This window comes from Onychomys torridus, chromosome 6 (genome assembly GCF_903995425.1).
Source record: "Onychomys torridus chromosome 6, mOncTor1.1, whole genome shotgun sequence".
In the NCBI taxonomy this organism is placed as follows: domain Eukaryota; kingdom Metazoa; phylum Chordata; class Mammalia; order Rodentia; family Cricetidae; genus Onychomys; species Onychomys torridus.
In genome coordinates, this window is record NC_050448.1 from 61,596,639 (window position 1) to 61,617,870 (window position 21,232).

General features: G+C 40.6%; 1 protein-coding gene across 2 annotated transcripts in view; it reads right to left on the reverse strand.

Annotated features, from left to right (window-relative positions):
• Arfip1 (ADP ribosylation factor interacting protein 1) overlaps positions 1–19,211 on the reverse strand; it is an 89,662-nt gene extending 70,451 nt beyond the window's left edge. Inside the window, exon 1 of one of the 2 annotated variants that reach the window (XM_036190715.1) lies at positions 18,851–19,211. The gene's annotated coding sequence lies outside the window, so the exon portion shown is untranslated. The remainder of the gene's footprint in view (positions 1–18,850) is intronic. The other variant, XM_036190716.1, reaches the window with a different exon arrangement.
• Between the last annotated feature and the right edge of the window lie 2,021 nt (positions 19,212–21,232).

The following is a 21,232-nucleotide window of genomic DNA, read 5'->3' on the forward strand; positions in this document are numbered from 1 at the left end:
GAAGAAGATAACAAGAAGCCTGCCACGGCCATACAGTTTATAAGCAATATAAGTTTCTGTGTGCTTTCTTGGTTGGGTCTGAGCGTCTATGGGCCTGGTGGGTGGGTGAGAGAGGTTTGTCCTGACTGTGGGCCAGGCAGGAAAACTCTAACTACATGGTGCCATTCGATCACTTTGCCCACCTATAAGGGACTGACTTGCATGCAGCTCAACAACCCAGAAGCAAAAGAAGTTTGTCATCTTGCAAAATGTTTTACCAACAAAAAGAAAATAACAACACTTCTCTACCACTATAAAAATGGCTGCAGCAGCCTAAATGCCATTTACAAATACACCATTTCATCCAGAGTCTGAGAACCCCAAGTAATGCCTCCAAGTGAGCATCCAAACATGGAAATCTCGAAATAGTGGCAGGTGCACTCAATCACAGAGGAAGAAATCCCAACTACCCATCTTAGATCTTTGAAATAGCAATGGAGGCTAACTGGTTTGCCAAGTCAGCCTTCAGCTAAGGGTTATGGATTTCTCATTTGTTTATTTTTGGCTGGCCAGCTGCGGGTTCCTCTCAGGTTAGGAAAGCCTCCATACTGTATGTCTTCAGGGAAAGAAAGCTTTGGGAAGCCTCTTTCTTTGAGTACCTGAGTTGGAGATGGTTTTAGATTCAACAGCAGATAAACGGAAGATGGTCCACCAGTACCTTTATGAATGTTTCTGTAGCAACTCTGAAATGGTTTACCAACTGCAGATATCAGAATGAAGAAGCCAGTTTCCTAGCTTAATGGATCCTTATTCTAATACCAACAGCAGTCACTGTTAAAGTGATCTTTACTGGGTGGGTCTTCACTAAAGGTCAGCACTGAACTAAGAGCATCACATGAATTATTTCACTTAATACTCACAACTGCCTATAAGATAAATGTACTATTCTCAACTTCACAGATGAGGACATTACAGTCTATAAAGATCAAGAAATTAAATTAAACAATCCACATCCTCCTGCAAATAAAGCCCTGTAAGAGGGAGAACTAGCAAGGTGGTGGTGGCGCACACCTTTAATCCCAGCACTTGGGAGGCAGAGCCAGGCGGATCTCTGTGAGTTCGAGGCCAGCCTGGACTACAGAGAGAGTTCCAGGAAAGGCACCAAAACTACACAGAGAAACCCTGTCTCAAAAACCAAAAGAGGGAGAACTAGCAATGAGTACTAACCATGTGTCAGATGCCATTCTACGTGCATGCCACACAATAGATGTCCGAATTCTCTCTGCTTCATGTATATCAATACATGTTACCTTACAGGTAACTACCCTCTGGCCTCAGTGCTGTTATTCCTGCTTTTAGGAAATCTGCTGAGGTCAGCTAGACATGGATGAACTCTGACTCAAATCTGGCATTCTGATTTGAGACTTTAACCTCACAATACACTAACTACGTCTTCAAGGATGACTGAAATTAAATGGTGAATTAAAATTATCCAATCAAACACATCAAAAATGCCACGGTTGAGAAACTGGGTAGACAGCCTGGTATGTAAGTCTTCAGACCAGCAGGCCAAAGTCAGCATCTACTCACTGTTTCTTATAAAGGCAGCCCATTGCAGCTGCCTTAGAGAGGACACCCCAGGCCTTCATGAACCAAGCAGTTCTCCAGCAAGCTTTCTGGGCACGACAGAAATACCATGGCTTTAGAAAACGACTTAGCAAGTTCCTGCTCACTTCTCCAACTGCTCCTCAGACCATAATCTTCCCTAACTCTCTTCACACTAGCCAATTTTACAACCAAACGTCAACTAACTTCATCTCCACCCTAGGGACACAGAGTAACTCTCCCTTATCAGTGTAACATTTAGTCTATACCCTTTCTACAGCTGCCAAGGTTTAAAACCAAGGGTTAAAATGTTCCTGTAATACTTTTCTGGCTTATTTATATTTTCCAAATCCTGAAAATAGACCTTGATGTAACAAAAGGCTTTCCATTTGACAACTGGGCATTTGTGATAGACTGTCATAGGAACAAGAAGTGTCATTAACAAAGTGCATCCAAAGGCCAAAAGATTATCTTAATAAGGCAAAAGAAAGACATATGAGAAACAAGTTATGCACAGGAAACCTTGATTTCTAAAACATGCTTATAAAAACCTAGAATCTTTATAGAAAAGATCTACAGCCTTGCCAATTATATAAGGCACTAATCACTGTTCAACAGTAGTTTAATATAGTTAACAATTTAATTAGCAGTTTAATTTCAACCCAGTTTACCACTAAGCAAACAAAATTAATGGTATAAGTTTAAAGTTTCCCCAGATTTTCTTAAATCTACCATATTTTTATAAAGTTCTCTGAATATGCAATAGAAACTACCCAAAAATATTTCAATGTTTAGGGCACTGCTAAATATTTCAATGTTTAGGGCACTGCTTATATTCAGTACATATTTTTTCTGCTTTCCAGTAGTTGTATAGTGACTAAAATAGGCAGAGAGTAAAGAGAGAAGGTGCAAATGTTCCAGCCCAATTGTTCTGGTTCCGGCTTCGACAGGAGGGTCGCAGTGCTGACTGAACTAATTATACATCTCAAGACAGGACATATTTTGTTTCAGTACCAACAGTACAAATGCCTTTTGTGTCAAATGAAATTATTCAGATTTTTGTTTGCCCATACAAAGACAAAGCAATTCTAATAAGCTCATAATTTAAATACTTTCTGAAATTTCCTCCACTGTTAGTACAAATACAACTTATTAAAACGATGAATGAAAGGCAGGGCGAGGTGGCACATGCCTTTAATCCCAGCACTCAGGAGGCAAAGGCAGGCAGATTTCTGTGAGTTCTAGGCCAGCCTGGTCTACAGAGTGAGTTCCAGTACAGCTCCAAAGCTACATAAAGGAACCCTGTCTCAAAAAACAAACAAACAAACAAAAAGATGAATATAAGTATCGCACAGCATCAATTCAGTATGGCTCCCAAGTATTAGGCAAAACAACATGCTAAATGAAACTGAAGGAGGACCTGCTCAAGTACTAAGGGTACCAACCTGCGGCCCAGCTCTGCCCCGTCCGTAATTCACAGATGTCACTTCACTCCTGCAATCTCCACTCCCCTCGCTATAGGGAGATTACTAGGGCTCCTGAGATGGCTCAGCAGATAAGTGAACTTGCCACCAAGCTTGAGTGTGATCCTTGGGTCCCACATTGTAGAAAGAGAGAAGCAACTCCCATTAGTTTTTCTCTGACTTTACACATGTGTTGTGGCTGGAGCACACATGCACAAGCACACAAAATAAATTAAAATGTAATAAATATGGTATTATTAAACATCCCAACATGTCACACAGGCATGGGGTACATCACGTGTAAGGGCTGGGAATGTAACTCAGTGGCAGATCATTTGCCTTGCATGCACAAGGCCTTGGGTTCAATCCTCAGCATCACAAAACAAGGGAACAGATGACAGTGGTAGAGAATCAAATATGAAATACTATATACCATGAACACTACATTAAGATATTACAATCACACTCAGCTCAAGACCAATAGACAAATACAGGAGTAGCTCTATCAACACTAGTGTTTCCAAAAACTGAAACCTCTGAGCACCAACATGACGCTTCACATTGATTTCATGCGACAGAATCTAGTAAAAAAGCAGGTTACTTGTACAAAATCTATGTGAAACACAAATGAATTCTGTGGCTAAAGGTGGGATCAACCCCTAAGGTAGATATCATTACAGATCTATAAATATACCCAAAAAAGTGAAACTGAGATCCAGAAACATTTCTGATCCTCAGAAACATGAATCCAAAAATAATTCCTAAGAGATTTTGACCTGACTTTACCAGAGTAAATTCATCTCTGTCAGTGTGGGCACTCTATACTTTTCTACAACAGACCATAATCAAGACAGAGTTAAATTACAGATACAATGTAAATGTGTGTAGTTTATTTCCTCCTTGTCCTTCTGATAATTCCATGGCTTTGAGAGACAGAGGACTCTCCACCCTATTATTATAAATGAAGAAAACAGATGTGTTCATTACTGGATCTGAGTGAGTATATGGAAATTCATTTACTACTTTGTCAATTTTTTCTGGCATTTGTTACAAACCAGTGTTTGAAGCCATGGCTACCAGCTCTGGACACCATGGATCTTCACCTCCCACTACCCAGCACGATTTTAACTGCCCGTCTGACTACTTCCTCCCGTCGCTGCCATGTCCACTCTGCACCAGTCTGAGCTGGAGCTCACTCTTGAACATACTCCTCCTTGCTTTCACACCCATTTACAGCCCCAGAACCTCTCCCTTTTTTCCCAACACACCAATTGTATTTTTGGCTTCTGCTGTTGCCCCTGCCTGGAAGGTTATTATTCTAAGATTTCTGCATGACTCTTACATCTCATTCAAGTTTCTACTCAAGCATTATATCTTCAGAAAGTTATCTTTGACCAACCTTTGTAAATGAACACTCTTTGTCACTTTTTAGCCTTTTTTCATGCTTCATGGTAGATAACAAATTATATTACATAATAATAAACATAACCAACATGTCTCTCTCCAATACCTATAAAATAAAAGCCAACTCCTCAACTTGACGCTCAAAATCCTTCCAATTATTTTCTACTAATTATGCTTTAGATTTGTTAAATCAAATTCACTCTCCACACACATACCTATTTCCCAATTTCCTCTCCCTGTCTGTAGAAAGGACATCACTCACACGCTCAATTCTATACACATTCCAAGAGTGTAATACTGTCCCTAACATTCCCGATGCTATTCCTCTAAACTGCCACAACCTTTCATCTGTGTCCCTCAGAGGCACTATTACCTTGTCATTTCTTTCTAAATTTCATTGATTGATCAACATATACCTTGAATGAAAGGTCTACACTCAATTTACTGTTTAGACCTCAGAATTTACACAAAAGAAGAATGCAAATATTTGTGCATTTTCTTCAGTACTAGAAGTTGTTATACAGAGTTGCTAAACTAAGAGGAAGGCAGAAAAGAACTCAGGCTATAATCCCAAAACAACAAAACATAACTGATTTTATTCCTTTGTTATTTTAGAAATATGCCATGTTTGTTTTCCCAGTTTCTTGCTTCTATCTTTTCTATTTAGTTTCTCAACTTTGCTCATCTTTTTCACTTTCGTTTGAGTTCCAGTTGTAGTGATGGTTAAGTAACTCTTAACCTTTCCAGTATGCAAAGTCTTGATGTGTAAATTTGGGAGGAAAACCTAAGGAGAGTATATACATACACCTAGTACAATGCCTGGCATCATAGGAGTTCATGAAAGTCTTTCAGAGATTGGTACAACTGGACCACTGCTGTGCCCGGCTCATTCCAATTCTAGCCATACTGTTTCAAGACAGGATTTCATTCTAAATTATGAACTTTTAAAGTTACAAAAGAGTTCCAAATCATACTTTAACTATAAACTCCTATAATGCTTTTAAGCCAGAGTATAAATTCAGCTTATATTTACACAGTTAAGACTTTTTAAAGTTATTATTATTGTTACTGCCTTCTCTCTGGATGCCAACTACTTGGGTATGACTACTACACACAAAGAATACTTAACAAGGAGTTAATGTTAGTTTACTCTGAACAATCCATTACTTGGCAGTGGCTTCCTTCAGATCACTATCATCCAAACTTTATTGTCTACTGAGCAGGGAATTTCTACTTCACCATCTCTCAGAGCACCATCCACGTACAAGAAACTCACAGTGGCAAGCAGCAAACAGAACAATACTTGCATCACTGGCTGGGCTGCAAATCTTCCCTATAGCTTGCACACACCTGACTTCCCCTGATCATCTCTCAATGATATAAATTCATAGGAAATCAAACCATGAGCAGGAGTATACAAAATATAGTACATATACACACAGTATATAATATGTACATAATATAGTACATGTGTACATGATATAGTACAGTAATATAGACATACTATAGTACACATAGTTCTCTACTCTCTCGAGACTATAGCACAACTAACTATAGCACTGCTTTGTCAGATGATAAACAGTTACGTTATCTTAAACTACAAAGAACTTTCACCAAATCAGACCTATAATGCCAGCAACTCAGAAGGCTGAGGATCCCAAGTTCAAGGACAGCCTGGAATACATGGCAAAACCCAGTGAAATAAAGAGGGGGACAGGGAGGAGGAGGAAGAGAAAGGCGGGAAGGTGAGGAGGAAGGAGTATCTTCAATTGTATACAAATAACACATATTTCCCAAGTAGAATTGATCACCATTGATGTTTAGCTTAAGAGTCAATTACCGCCTGGGTGGTGGTAGGTCACACCCTTAACTCTATCACTCCTGAGGCAGAAGCAGGTGGATCTCTGAGTTCAAGGCCAGCTTGGTCTAGAGAGGGGCTTCTAAGACAGCCAGGGTTACACAGAGAAACCCTGTCTTGAAAAACAAAACAAAATAAAACCAACCAAGCAGACAAACAGGAAGTCAAAATCACATATTACAACATGTCACACAAAGGTCTGGGAATACAGTTGAGCAGTACATAGTGCAGCAGTTACCTAGCATACATCAGGCCCTGGATTTAATCCTCACTACTGAAAAAAAAAAAAGGAGGAGGAGGAAAACCAAAGAATATTTATTACACAAATTCAGGATATCCGGTCCTAACTGAAGGATGAATGAGTCTTTACAAGTGGCAGACTGGTACAGGAACACTGAATTTGGTCTCAATGGGCTTCCTAGCGTATTTTTGCCTTAGCAAGTCCTGTAAGTCAGTAGTCACCTGTCTTTCCTCTGTCTGAAAGTTAACTTTATTTAACCAAAACAACAGGACAAATAACAACTGCTTTAATTACGGGACTGAATTATTCTAAAGATCCATGTGGAACAACAGAAAGCACTGCTTGTGCTTAGTACGATTTTGTGCCAAAAACAGCTCTACTGACTTGAATGCAATTAAAAAAAAGTTTAATCTAACGAGCTATATAAATGAAGCCATTTAATGAATCCTCTTTCTTTTCTTTCCTTCCTTTTCTTCCTAACTAATCTTTCTCCCTAGTTTAATGAGCTACAATAGTGGACCTTACGGTATTTCATCAGAATCAATTAAGACCCAGTATGTACCATCACTGCAGGTTCACTGGGTCTCAAGTACGGAACTCAGTAGCCTAAAAGCTCTCTTCCTGGATTCAGATGCTCACTTGCTGAGTGAGGACTCATGGGAGTAAGTAAGACAAATGTGAGCCATCTGTGGCAACGAATACTACAGGTATTTTGATAGAAACTTTGAACACTGTTCTGTTACATTTCATGTATTATACATATTAAATCAAACCATGTACAGTGTTAGAGTGAATATCTTAATCTAATTATGTGATGTTTTTATTTACATGAATTCATTTCAATAGAGCAATTTTATTTTTTTTAAAGTTATCCTTTAAAGCTTCAGGTCATGAAAAGCAAGTATAACTTACTCCTTATTACAAAGAAAGGCCTTGTTTTATCTTGTCACTACATGTAAGAGTTTACTACTGAATGGTATGCCTCTTGACAACTCATCAATCTGGACAGTCTGAGACCTTACTAAGACAGGCAGACCTTACAAAGCGATAAAACACCACCTCCAATCACCTCACTTGAGACTGGACTTCTTCTGTGGCTGCCGGAGCTGTACCAAGAGCTGAAGCATCATTGCTGCAGTCAGACATACCTAAAAGTGAACTGTGTCAGGCACATGTGAAAACGTTTGGTTAAAGGAGTGCTATCATCCCACTGACATTCTTATAAATATTTCATAGCATAATAAACTTATTTGTGATCAGAATTTGTTTTACAAAACTATCTGCGGTCATATGAGTTACCTATTGATTACATAGGTAAGTGCTTCTAAAAAAATCAGAAAGGGCACTTACATAGAATGAAGAAAACAATTTTATAAAACCATATATAAAAAACACTTTAAAAGACTGTCAGCTTGATCTGGCAGATAAAAACTGATCAAAGATGTCTAAAGCCAAAATGTTAGTGACCTGTGATCTCCCAAAGCAAAGCTGCAAACCAGATACTGGAGAAGTAACCTTTAATCCTGGTAACTGATGTGACTGCGCACTAAGTGAGACACAGTTTTCAGATTTCATCTGATAAAAGCTTAATTAGAAGCTACTCCTGCTTCTAATTTATCCAGCAACACATGGAGAATGTCACTACATAAAAGAGTTCAAATAAGCACAAACAAGAGATTCCAAAAGTACTTTCAATCTAATCAAGGAGTCAGAATTGCAAGACATCATGCTAGGCACTATAGTGCAAGAAATGTGTTTCTACTCTCAAAATACACCGGAAACAACATTTTTCCTGCTTACAAACAGAATCTAATACCACATTAAGAAAACAATACAAAATGACTGAGTGGGATTTAGCCCAAGAACATAGGATTGGTTCAATTAGAAAAATCTATTAATATATAATGTCCTCATAAATTTAACAGGGTAAACATATAGTTTTTTCCATATACACTGAGATGGAATATAGCTGACAAACTGAAACACCCATTCAAAATTAAGTACTCAAAGAGACAGACACACAACTGACTGTCTCTCAGTATATGTGTGTGCTCTAAATCTTATTTAATACCTATCTTATTTAATAAAGAAAAAAGAGTCATTTGCACTAAGATTAGGAATAAGGCAAGAATTTCCACCATCTTCACTATTATCCAACACTGCACTAGAAGTACTGACCGATCCAACCAGTTAAGAGAAATCAGAATAATAATAATAATAATAATAATAATAATAATAATAATAATAATAATAATAAAGAGCTTTATTTGCAAACAACAGGACAGTACATGGGGGGGGGGCGCAACAAAGAATTAATGATAAAAACTAATTCAAAAAGAAAAGAATTCGTTCAAGAAGCAGGATAGGAAATAGCCTGCACATATGACAATAATCAGTGGACCAAATGACAGGGAAAAAATCCCATTTGTAACAACAATAAGATTAAATAGTAAAAATAAGCAATGTATAAAACCTATATGAGAAAAAGATGAAAAGGTCAACTAGGCAAATGCAGATATCCTCTCTTCCTGGACAGAGTGACAAGCACTGATAGAAGAATACAAACACTGTAGCATTCTTTGCAACCATAAAACACTGGAAACCACCTATGACTACTGTACATAAAAAGTGAATAAATACACTACTACCTCTAAACCAGGCAAGTTCAACCTTTGACATTGTGATACATTACCATTCAGAAGGGTAATGCTCAAGAACCCTGTAGCTGAGTTTAAAAAGGAAAAACCCATGATGTTCTAAGTTTTACAGTCTTATGTTGGCCACATTTATAGCTATCCTTGGCAGTATTTGGCCCATAAGCATAGACATGTCTGAAACTATGTAACTGCTCATTGAAAAAACCAAAGTCTGACAAGCTATGGTTTGCTACCTTTATCTAAGAATGAAGGGGAACACAGGAACACACAAGAAGCAGAAGTCTGAAACAAAGAAGACAGTTTATCTCCAGGGACAGGGGAGAAAATGGCGGAGTGCAGTAGAAGAGGAGAAGAACGGGAGCCAGGGAGCCAGCAGGACGAAGAAGTACTGACACTCCTTTAGCTGAGGTTTCTAAAACTAACTCTGCCTCTTGGAGCTATGATAATGTTAACATGTCCATGAAAAATAGTGTGCTAATGAAAGCTCCAACTAACCAGGCTGGTGTGGGGACGAAATCCTAACAAACCAATCTGTGTTGTAACTAAGAAATTGGGGGGGGGGGGGACAAATCGCATACACAGATGGGCCCACAGCAAGTATCTGTACCCCACACATGGGAGGGGCAGCACTGCACGGCTAGACTCAGCTACGCTGAGAGTTTGAAGCCACCCCGAGGGCTATATGAAAATCTGTTTTGTTCAAAAGAAAGGGGGGTGTGGTGGCTCATGCCTATAATTCCAGCACTCCAGAGGCAGAGGCAGTTGGATCTCTGAGTTCAAGGACAGCCAAAGCTACACAGGGAAGCCTTATCTTGGAAAACAAAAAAAGCTAATGACTTGCAATTTGTGCTGTATAGCACAGACATTTATGCACGTGTATATGGTACATATCTGTAATGCAAGCAAGCAAGATAATCATCAATTCAGGCCTCACCAGCCTAGACTAGTGAGACCCTATCTCAAAAAAAAAAAAAAGGTAAGACCTACATTTTCTGCTAGTGGCACAGCTCAAGTGATAGTCTGTACTTCAAGCTAGCAAGGCCATGCATGAAGTAAATGCCTACCCGCTCTCACAAAAAAGATATACCTTTTCTGATCTTTATATTAATTTGGCTATTTTTAACAGTGTCTTTAAAACAGAAAGATAAATTACTACTATAATTAATGTTCATGCCCTCATAGGCCAGTTATTCTGTAGGCCAAAATGTCTTGTCATTTCTCAGGCTCATCCTCTATAACCAACCACAGGTATTCATTAGCTAATGAGTATAAGGAACAAACCCCTACAAAATAAATTACTAATTAGCATTTATGAAAATGCATATAGTATTGATTGAAGTTTGTAAGTCAATTACAGCTATTTGAGATTCTTTAGCTTTTACTATAAAAATCATTTGATTTCTATAAACTGAAGAAAGTAACGTATTCAGAGGGAAGCCATATAAAGAATTTAATGTGGGAGGAACTTAATGAGGGGAATTCTGTGCCCTACAACTCTTACACACAACAGAAGCTAAGGAAAATGGAGCAATAGGTACTTGATCTGCCAGATTCCCCACAAATAAGAAGCAAGACTAAGCGGAGAACAATGAAAAAAGCAAAATCCCAGTAGTCTCAGCCTCTATGATGGCCCTGAGTCTAAAGACTCCAGAGTTTAGTATTAAAGATCTGTGAGACAATAGCTGTTGAACAGATATTTTAATTGAGCTCTGGAACAATATGCCTGAGCTGAAGACAGAGAGATTTAGCAAGGTAGATATAAACAGGGCACACATGTTATATCATACTGAATATGAATTTAGATTCTTCTTTTAGTGAAGTAAGTATATTATGAATCTAAAGCAAAAATCACTTGAATAATACACACCTCTTTAAAGAAATTTACAGATTTTTAAAATAATAATGATAGTTCAACCAGGCATGGTTCACACCTGTAATCTCAGCACTTGAGAGGTAGAGGCAAGAGGATCAGGAGTTCAAAGTCATCCTCAGTCACACAGTGAGTTCAAGGCTAGCCTGGGCAATATGAGATCTTAACACAAAAAAACTTTTTAAAAAAATTAAAAATGCAAGTCTTCAAAACAACGTCTTAAAAGTTCTTCTTTGTAGGCCTACTCTACTAAAGACAGCATGAAGAGCACTACAAATGAGGTCAAGGAGGAATGGGCGTACTGCAGAACACTAGGGTAGAAAGCACCAAGACTTGGGTTTGCTGGCATCTAACGTTGCTTGATTTCTTCACAATGTTTGATGTTTGCCATTCCAGAGGCCGGTAACCATGGTAATGATAAGTGGCTCAACTTCCTTTGAGATTTTTCTTTCTCATTCAGTTAAGTGTGAAGAGAGCAGGGCTTGTTTTGATGTCACAATTCAGTGTTAATCTTCATGATAAACTAATTTATAATTTAAGAAATGAAACAGCTCCATTAATTAACTCTATATATTTAGAGTTGTTTAGATTGTTTAGAGATGAAAATAATACCCAAACATAGACATTTCCCTGTCAAAACAACTTAAAATCATTGTCTTCTATGACAGATTCCCGAAAACAAAGCAAAAATCCTTTCCTCACAGCCCAGTGAAAATTATATTGAATGGAAAATAATTTTCCATACATGTTCAAAGCATATTATATTCCTTTTCATAAACTGAATAACAAAATAAAAAGAAATAATATTTCTACCTTTATATCAACAACTATCTGGTAACTATTTTGATAGCTATTTATCTTGATAGACACCATTCTTTTTAGATACTAATAAATTGAGTTCAGGTTGCTTATTCAGATAAATGCATCTGTCTGGAGCTTCAGAAGTAGGAAGCTTTGACTAATTACAGTTATTTTTAATTATATGTCATAGAGAGAAACAACTGATAGGTTAACCTAACAGACAGTCAACAACAGCTAACCCTATCACCACAGCCTGTCTTTAAAACAGGTGATAAAAACGAACCATTTGGAAAGCCTTGTTCTTTTCCCCATTGTGTTACAGAGAAACTGAGGCAACATGGTGTTCTCAAAGCTACATTACTCTCTGAAAAGGAAACGAGCTGTAAATAAATGCTACATTATTCAGTTTAGTGTGGCCCTTTTCCTTACAGATGGCTAGCTGGGTTCCAGCACGTTAGCAGTTCGTAGCCAACCAAGAACCAACAATACTGGTGTTTGCTATTTGCTGTAACTGATTTCATTACAAGAGCCAACAACTTAATTGCTATTATAGACATGAACTGCTTTTCTCCCTTAGTAATTGATAATTGGTTAAGTTACTAAGTTCCCCCAAATAAACCACCTCAAAATTCACAGGTGAAGTCTTTTCAGTAGAAAAGTGTTCACGGTGAGCACAGCTTACTATAGACAGATCCAGAGCGTCATTTATAAAGTGTTTGTATATATTCTTGTGCGTATACAAGTTAGTGCACACATGTATATTTCCTTGCTCCATCTGCTGAGAAGCCCTAGAGGCAATGATACTCAGTGCCCTAGCAATGACAACACACACCCCAGACACTAATTGCACTGTCTACTAAAAAGAATGGGTAGTTTTAGGACCAGGGAAGGTTACATGCTAGATGAGTGAGGAGCATCTTGTAGAGTAAAAATTAAAACCAAATGAACAACCACAAAAAACGCTGGGGGGTGGTGGTGGGGAAGCAATCTTCATAACGACAAGGGTATTTCAAGAAATCAATTAAAAGGCTGGACTGACTATCAGCATTAAAAAACACTGCAGACACTTACCAGGTGGTGGTAGTGCCCACCTTTAATCCTAGCACTCAGGCAGAGGCAGGCAGATCTGAGTTTGAGGCCAGCCTGGTCTACAGAGTGAGTTCCAGGACAGCCAGGGTTACACAGAGAAACCCTGATTTGAAAAACCAAAAAAAGAAGAAGGGGGAAAAAAGCACTGCTGAATTATAACCAAAAGTGCAAACCATGTACTCATTTGTCAAAACAGTTTGGAGAGACTGTTGAGCTGTTACAAGAATGTGTACTTCTCTCTCTCACAGGACTGGAGATTGATCCCCAACACCTATGTCAGGTAGCTTACAACCACCTGTAACTCCAGCTCTAGTGTGAATGAAGTCCCTGGGCATCTGTGCTGCAGTCATGTGCACATACCTGCACACACACATACTTTAAAATAATAAATTTGATATAAATGACTGAATGAATCAGTAAATAGAAATGTCCCCTTTACAGATTATTTCCAAAAAGTTTTTATGAAGACACTCTCCACCTCTGCTTTAGGAAGTAAAGTAGAATTCTCCACTATCTTTGCAGCACACAAAGAGATTTTCTTCTGTAAAGGGCAGTATTCCCACAGGGAACGAATCTGACAAGGTGAGACTGACTGTCACGGAGGCTGGCACCAACAGCGCAGTTACAATGACAGTTGGGAATGGTACTGTCACTCTGTGATTCTCTTCTCCATGCTAATCATGAGGAAAACACCAGATGAATCCCCACAGATGAATGTACAGGATACCTTCAAATAGTAATCCGCAAAACTATCAACTCATCAAAAACAAGGAAAGCTGAGAAACTGTCTATGCCAAGAACACCTGATGGCTGGATGGGACAGAAAAAAGACACAGGGAAAAACTGACACAAAGTGAATAAATGTGTCACACTAATGAAATATGTTAATAAGGAAAGCTGGAGATGGAATATTCAGGTACCTCTATACTACCTTTTTAATAATTCTGTAAGTCTAGCTAAGAGTCATTATAAATATTCTAAAAGCATTACCCTATTTTATAAACTATTATATTTATGTGTATTTGAGAAACCAGTAATTTAGTTTACAATTTAAGCATTACCATTTTAACTACTATATGTATAACAATTCAAATACAAAATTTAAAAACAAAAACAAAAACAAAAAAACCTATGCGCTAAAATCTTTAATGCCACCAAGTTAGAGTAATTTAGGTGTTGGATCCATGTGTACCTACATAACACACAAATAAACACAATAAATACATACATTACTAATGAATAAGTAAGGAGCTACAAAGATGGCTTACTGGTTTGGAGACTTGCTGCTGTTACCAGAGACCCAGCTGTGGCACACATACAGACAAACAGGCGCGTGCACACATACACATGCACGCATGGGCACCACGCACACACAAAAAGTAAAGTGATCTAAATAAAATAAATAAAGTAATCTAAATTTTTTTTAAGGGCCAAAAGAGGCCAGCTTGGTAGAGCAGAATTTCTCAGACCATGATTCAAGATAAGGTGAAAAATTATCGCTGTTAAGGAATTCTCTTTTTACTCTAAAAGCAATGCAAAGTCACTACTAGGGGAAGAGAGAGAGAGACAATCAGTATGTTCATAATAAATCAATGCTCTCAGGATGGATAAAGACTGAAAATAAGTCAAAAGCAGACAAAAATGAAGTGACAGTGTGCAAACTAAAGCAGTGAGTAGAAGTAGGAAAACATACTCAAGAACCATTCTAAGAAAAATTAACACCTGTTCACACATTTGACATTATCAAGGAGAAGCTGTAAGGATTGTTCCACATTTTCAAGATTTTATATGTATAGACAATGTCATCACTCAGTGAAAACAGAAACAAAGAAAAGAGAAGCGATGTTTCGGGAGGAGGAGAGGAAAGAAGAGAACTGCATCTAGGTTTGGATACAACAGATCTGAGACATCTGTAAGTCTCAAGGAAAGGCATCAACCAGGTACAAGATATACAGACCTAGAGCTCAAGGCAAACAGGAAATGCACATGCCCTTGGGAAAGCTGAAAGCATTATCCTAGAAAAGGAGCTAACAGCCCAGCACTCCCAGTATGCAAAGAGATCATCAGACAGACTCTGACCATCTGGATTTAGTTAAAAAGCCAAGAGAGAACACAGCTACGTTTTGTCAGCTAAAACAAAAACTGCTAAGTACCATGGGGAGGCAGAAAAGTTTCCTATCTTGGTTCAGTAATATACTAATTATGTAACAAATTACAGTAGTTCAACGTTTTAGCCAGGCTGGAAAATACCGTTAGAAATGTTCTAAATCTGTACCGTCGTAAAAGGCAGGCACCAGCACAAGGGACTGACATGTGGTTGGTACAACTGAGTGAATTTTATCTAATTTCAAATAACCCAAACAGCCACAGGTTAGAGGCTATGGTGTTAGAATGAAGAGGTTTAGAGCTTCCTTGTGTTATTTTTATTTGATCCAACTATAAATTGAATTAACTGGGAGGGGATCTGAGACCTGGAGGTGGGGGTGGGATGCTGGGAGTAGAAGACATTTTCATTCCATCTGCTTATCATATAGTTGGAAATCTCATTTCAAGACTATACAGTATAAGGCTGGGGAGAAGGCTCAGCAGGTAGACTTCTGTTTTATAGCCTTTTTTATATATATCCCAAAAGTAGCAGCGCTACAGCCTGACTTCCAGATAGTCATCATCCACCCAACCTCACTATGCTCCACAGCCCCTGGAGTAACTCAGTGTTCAAAGTCTACCAACGGTGCTAGTTTCCACCACGGCTGTATGAACTTAAGTACTTTGCTGAATTGATTCCTTCCACTATCCCAAATGATCATTCTAAAATTCATGGTTCCAAACTCACTGAGCCAACGTTCGTTTCCATTCTTACAGGTCATAAAACATACAATCCAGCAAACTTGTATCCAGCTCCACACAAAAAGCCCTATCAGCTATACCAATCTACAGGCCTTCTTCAAACTCTCCTTTCATCATATGTTTCAATGTGACATTCATCAAGGTGTCCATCCACTGAAGACTAATAGAGGAAAAGACCTTTGTTTGATGTCTAATATAGAGTCAAGGTATTTCCAACTCATTCCAAAACTTTTATAATGGAAGTATCCTAGAGGCTATCTACAGTTACATACCTAAGATCAAATCCTGGCTCCACCAGAATTATTCTAAGCAAATTATCTTAGCTCTGTTGGTCATTTAGTTTCACTCTCTTCATCAATCACTGTGGTTCTCAACCTTCCTAATGCCACAACCCTTTAACAATTCCTCATGATGTGGCGACAAAAATTATTTTCATTGCTGCTTCATCACTGTAATTTTGCTGTTATGAATCATAATGTAAATATCTGTGTTTCCACAGGGGTCGTGACCCAAAGGTTGAGAACTGCTGATCTACAAATGGTGGGGGGGGGAGCAACCTTCTATGATTGCTGGAAGGCTAAGACAATCACTGAAAGCACTTGGCATCATGTACACAGTGAGCAAATAAATGTACCTCTCACTGTGGTGCTAGACAGAATGTATCTTCCAAACTTGCCCTTATCTTACTAGCGACTAGCTTAGCATCGACTGCTCCACCAGGTGAGGACACCATACTGAGGGGGAAATCTCGTCATTGTTTGAACAGAAGAAATTGGTTACTTTAGACAACTTAGGATGAGCTGTGCAGGTAACACTGTATGAAGTGAGCTTCAAAATTCACAACTTCAACTTCCAAACACTTCACAATCAAATCAGTAAGTAAACGGGCACTCCAAGACTTACATTAAGCTTGGAAAGATCCTCGTTTACAAGAAAGAAATAATAATTCACATACGTAACATAGAATGAAGCGAAAGGGGTGTGGAAAATTGCCACAGCCATGTGGACTACATGAAACATCTTATTGGCCCTTCCTAAGGGAAGCCCAGGCCTAGGGCAGACATGTCCCGTTAAAACAGGACAAGGGAAGGAAGGACTGCTATCACCACTATGCTTTACTCTGAGTTACACCCCGTGGGCTGTCCATACTTAGTATGCATTAGATCATGACAAACACATCAGTTTATAAATTCTCTGCAATAGCCAACAATGGGCACAGCCAGCTATCCCCAAAAAGAAACCTCAAAACCACAAATCAGGAACCAGCTTGGTTCCTTCTATGGGTCGAGGAAGGACTTTAGAAACACTGCAGTTTGAAGTAGTGAGATTGCAGTACCAGGCTGCAATCCCTGAACTCTACTCTCCTTAGCACCCCAAAAAGCCATTTGCAATTTGGGGAAACAACAGCTCCATGAGTAAACCATTTCCATTAGCTTCAACAAGACACCAGACCAGTGCTTTCTAATATTGCTGGGTATTATACATGTCCTTTAAGAATCTGATAAAATAATGCATTTGCCCAGAACACACACATACAAACTTTGTACATAATTTCTGGGGTGAGGATAGAAAATCACTAATACCTGGATTGAGGCCCCAACCCAGGATTAATGCAAGGATAACCCAAGAAAAGTAACATCTTATCAAAAAGGAAACAAGCCAGGGGTGGTGGCGCACACTAGGGAGGCAGGGCCGGGAGGATTTCTGTGAGTTCGAGGCCAGCTTGGTCTACAGAGTGAGATCCAGGACAGGCACCAAAACTACACGGAGAAACCCTGTCTCCAAAACAAAACAAACAAACAAACGAAATCAAAATAGTTCAGGCAGAGCCTTTAATTCAAAAATACAAGTGGAAATAAGCTGTTTTCCTATATACTAAGTGTTAGACTTTGTTAGTTAGGAGACAGTGTTGATCATGTTTAACAACAACAACAACAAAAATTAGAAGCAAAAGAAAAAAAAAGAAGAAAAGTGTAATAGTCTCAGTACTTGCTCTGAACTAGCAGCAACGAAATGGCCAATGCCTGCAGCCTCCAGAGAACTGATCAACGTCATCAATCTGGTACACCTTTCTTTGTGAACGAAGTTAATTAAATGGCAAATGTGAACACACCTTCTAAGTTGTGAAAGCAACACGTTGGTGAAAAGCCCTGTAATTCTTTCGGTCTTTTTTTTTTTTTTTTTTATCAGATAAGACCAAGTAAGTATAGTTCAGGAAAAAATAAAGGAGGGACGAACAAAATCCTGGAAGGGTGGCTTAAAGGACATGCAGGAAGTGTAAAGTACAAACTTTTTGAGATCAGAGGGCTCAAGAGGAAGATTAGAACAACGCCAAGGAAGCAATAACAAGGTAGAAGGTCTTGAATCTAAACGCATTATGAAAGGAGGAGGAGGAGGAGGAGGAGGAGGAGGAGGAGGAGGAGGAGGAGGAAGAAGAAGAAGAAGAAGAAGAAGAAGAAGAAGAAGAAGAAGAAGAAGAAGAAGAAGAAGAAGAAGAAGAAAACTTCCTTTCCTAGGCACGTAAAGAGCAGTTAACTTGGCCATGAGGAACGCACCAGAAGGCAGGGCCACAAATTTCCTTCTCCAGACTCCAGCATTCCTTGGACGCCCTCACCAGCACTCAGCCTTGGGACGTTTCAGGCCGGGCGCCTCCCTGCACCAGTGTCAGGCTACCTCTCCGTGGGCACCGTCGCCACCTCCTTCCCTCCCTCTCGCAGCGGGACAGAGGAAGTGGGGGACACAGGGAAGAGGGGAGGGGAAGGCGGCCCACTCAGACAGCGTCCAGAAAGACGCGGACTCTGCCACCTCCTCCCACCCACAGCCTGCAGAGCCGAGCGGCTGCCGCCCGAAGGGACCGGTGCTGCCCCCTGCACTCGGGACACAGACAGAGGGACAGGAGGGACCAAGGGGCGGACTTGGCTGCTCCCAAGGGTGCAAGTGCCCGGGAACAAGTTTGTTGCAAGAAGCCGGAGGCGACGCGTCCGCCGCCGAGCACGCCACCTGCACCCCATCCTTCCCGCGTGGCTCCGCCCTCACCTGTCTGTCAGCAGGGCAGCCGGCAGCGCTCGGTCGCGGGCTCTCCCGGTCGCAGCACTCGGGAATCGCGTCAGGCCAGGGCAGAAGTGAGCGGAAGCACGACCCGGAGCTTCGCCTTCGTCCCTTCCCCCACGCACCTCGGTTGCTCCGGGGCGGGGAACAGATGCAGCTGTCACAGGCTCCGGGACAACCAACCGCCGAGGACACTTGCACCCGCGACCTCTCAACCCGGCCTCCGCCGCCTGCACCCTAGCCTCGGAGCCGGAAGTGAGAAGACCGGAAGTGCGGGGTCTTGGGCTCTGGACAGCCTCTCTCTCTCTTTCCAGAAGCCAAGCCGAGCGCCGCCACGTCTCTATGGTGCGCGCGCGTCTCTCAAGGGGCTGGGTCCTCCCGGCTCCGCCCCCGGGCTACGGCCCGGGCGACTACATCCGGGAACCGGCACGGGCCGTTGCCGGGGTAACAGGGCTGCGGCGAGGAGTAGAGAGTTGGTGAGGTGCAGCCCTTCGGCCAAGTGTCTCCTGTCCTTTTCCCACACTCACCCCCGCTGCCCGGAGGGTGGAGATGGCCGTATCTCACCACTACACCACCACCGAGGAGCCGAAGCTTGGTCAAGCCACCGGAGAGAACGGAGCTTATTCCAGCCGCGCGGACGGGGCGCGGAAGGGATGGAGCGAAGATGCAAGCCTGGAGCAGCATGGAAGCCTGACCCTCGTTTTCTCCCACGTCTCGCCATTTGCCCTGCGATTACGGCACTCATGCCAATCGCCGCAGAAAGACCCGCCTCCGTGAGCGCACGAGGGTAGCTCTGCTTCTGTGCTCTCCCGCCCTGCTCCGTGTCTCTGACCGTGGGCCCATAGTACTTTTCTTTGCGGCTCCTCTTTTACCAGCAACCGAGGCCTGCTTTCCCTGCTTATCCCCATCATCTCTTAAGTAGATCGCCTCCGTCCTGTCCACAGAAACCGCTCAACTATCCCTTCTCCCAGAGCGCTGCTTGGTCGTTTCCTACCTTTCTTTGGGGGTACCTGCAAGAATCCGCCCTCCCCAGCACAAACTGGAAGGAAAGTGATTCCCAGCGGTCCTAGATAGAAATGTGCCAGAGCACATTTTCGGGGAGTTCGGTATTCCTGTCCGGTGGCTTCCCCAGGCTCGTTAAAAGTGACGCTATATTAATGCACTACATACACTTCAAACCTAAGTAACAGTAATGTCTTCGATCTCTAGCATATCAACTTTTACAAAAACAGTGCTGGCATCCCCAAACCTAAATCCTGTAAAAAGGGCGCTGAGTAACTCCTCCTCTCGCTGCGTAGGAACTGAATAGGACTTGTAGCTAAATGCAAATGTTATCAGGGCTTCTGAAGGGTGACTTGAAAAAAATCCGTCTCTTAAGGCCCAGTTGTGGATGAATGGTGAGAACAATTAGTACTTACCAGAACTGGGTGTCTCCTTAAGGATCCCTGAAGATGTCTCTTTTTCTTCCTTCCTTCCTTCCTTCCTTCCTTCCTTTCTTTTCTTTTTTTGTTACTTGAGATCAATTTTGTGATATCAACTGAAAAACTTTTAAACCTATGTCTACTGAAATAGAGATTTATTTTCCTTTCCTTCCTTTTTTCTTCCTGTCTTCTTTCTCTCCTTTTTTCTTATTCTCTCCCCTTTTTGCCCCAAAGAATTCTGCCTGCCCATTCTGCTTAGGAAAACTAGAAGATGCCTATTCCCCTCAACTTATCAGAGAGATAAGATAAAAAGGATTTGCTGTCACAGACTAACTTGACACAGAGATAATGTATTCACCTTTTGCAAAGTTAGACACTCTCTATTCCCCGAGCTTGAGGAGAACTTTAGTAGACTGCCTGTCTTTCACTTTGTAATCAGGAAGAAAAGAAGAGAACAGATTAGTGGCCAATGCTTTTACTCCACTTTGCATTAAATAAGTGTCAGATTTAGATTTTGAATGTTGCATACTGCTTATCAATGCTATTTTCTCAAGAGCAAGTAATTGCTACATCCGGATCTTGTCTCCGAGAATTCTAATAATGTGTCAAAATTCCCAGCACTCTTCATCAGTATCTTTCTCTTCGTGGAGAGATTTGTAGGTTACTGATCACACAGTGTAACCTTCAGGAAATAAAGGCTTTAATAGAGGGTGCTGGACAATAGCACATATTGAGAAGCACCCAGATGGACAGGGTGAAATGTAAAGGTGTTAGGCTTTTTAGAAGCTTCCTAATAGGTACGTATACAGCTTCACTCACTTATGTATAAAGTACACCAGGTGAGCTTAGTGGTGTTAAGGCTTTACCCAGAGGAGTCATTTATTCATTTATTATTTCATTAGATCATTTGTTGTTGATAACACAGGAGCCTTCTCATATGACTATTGCT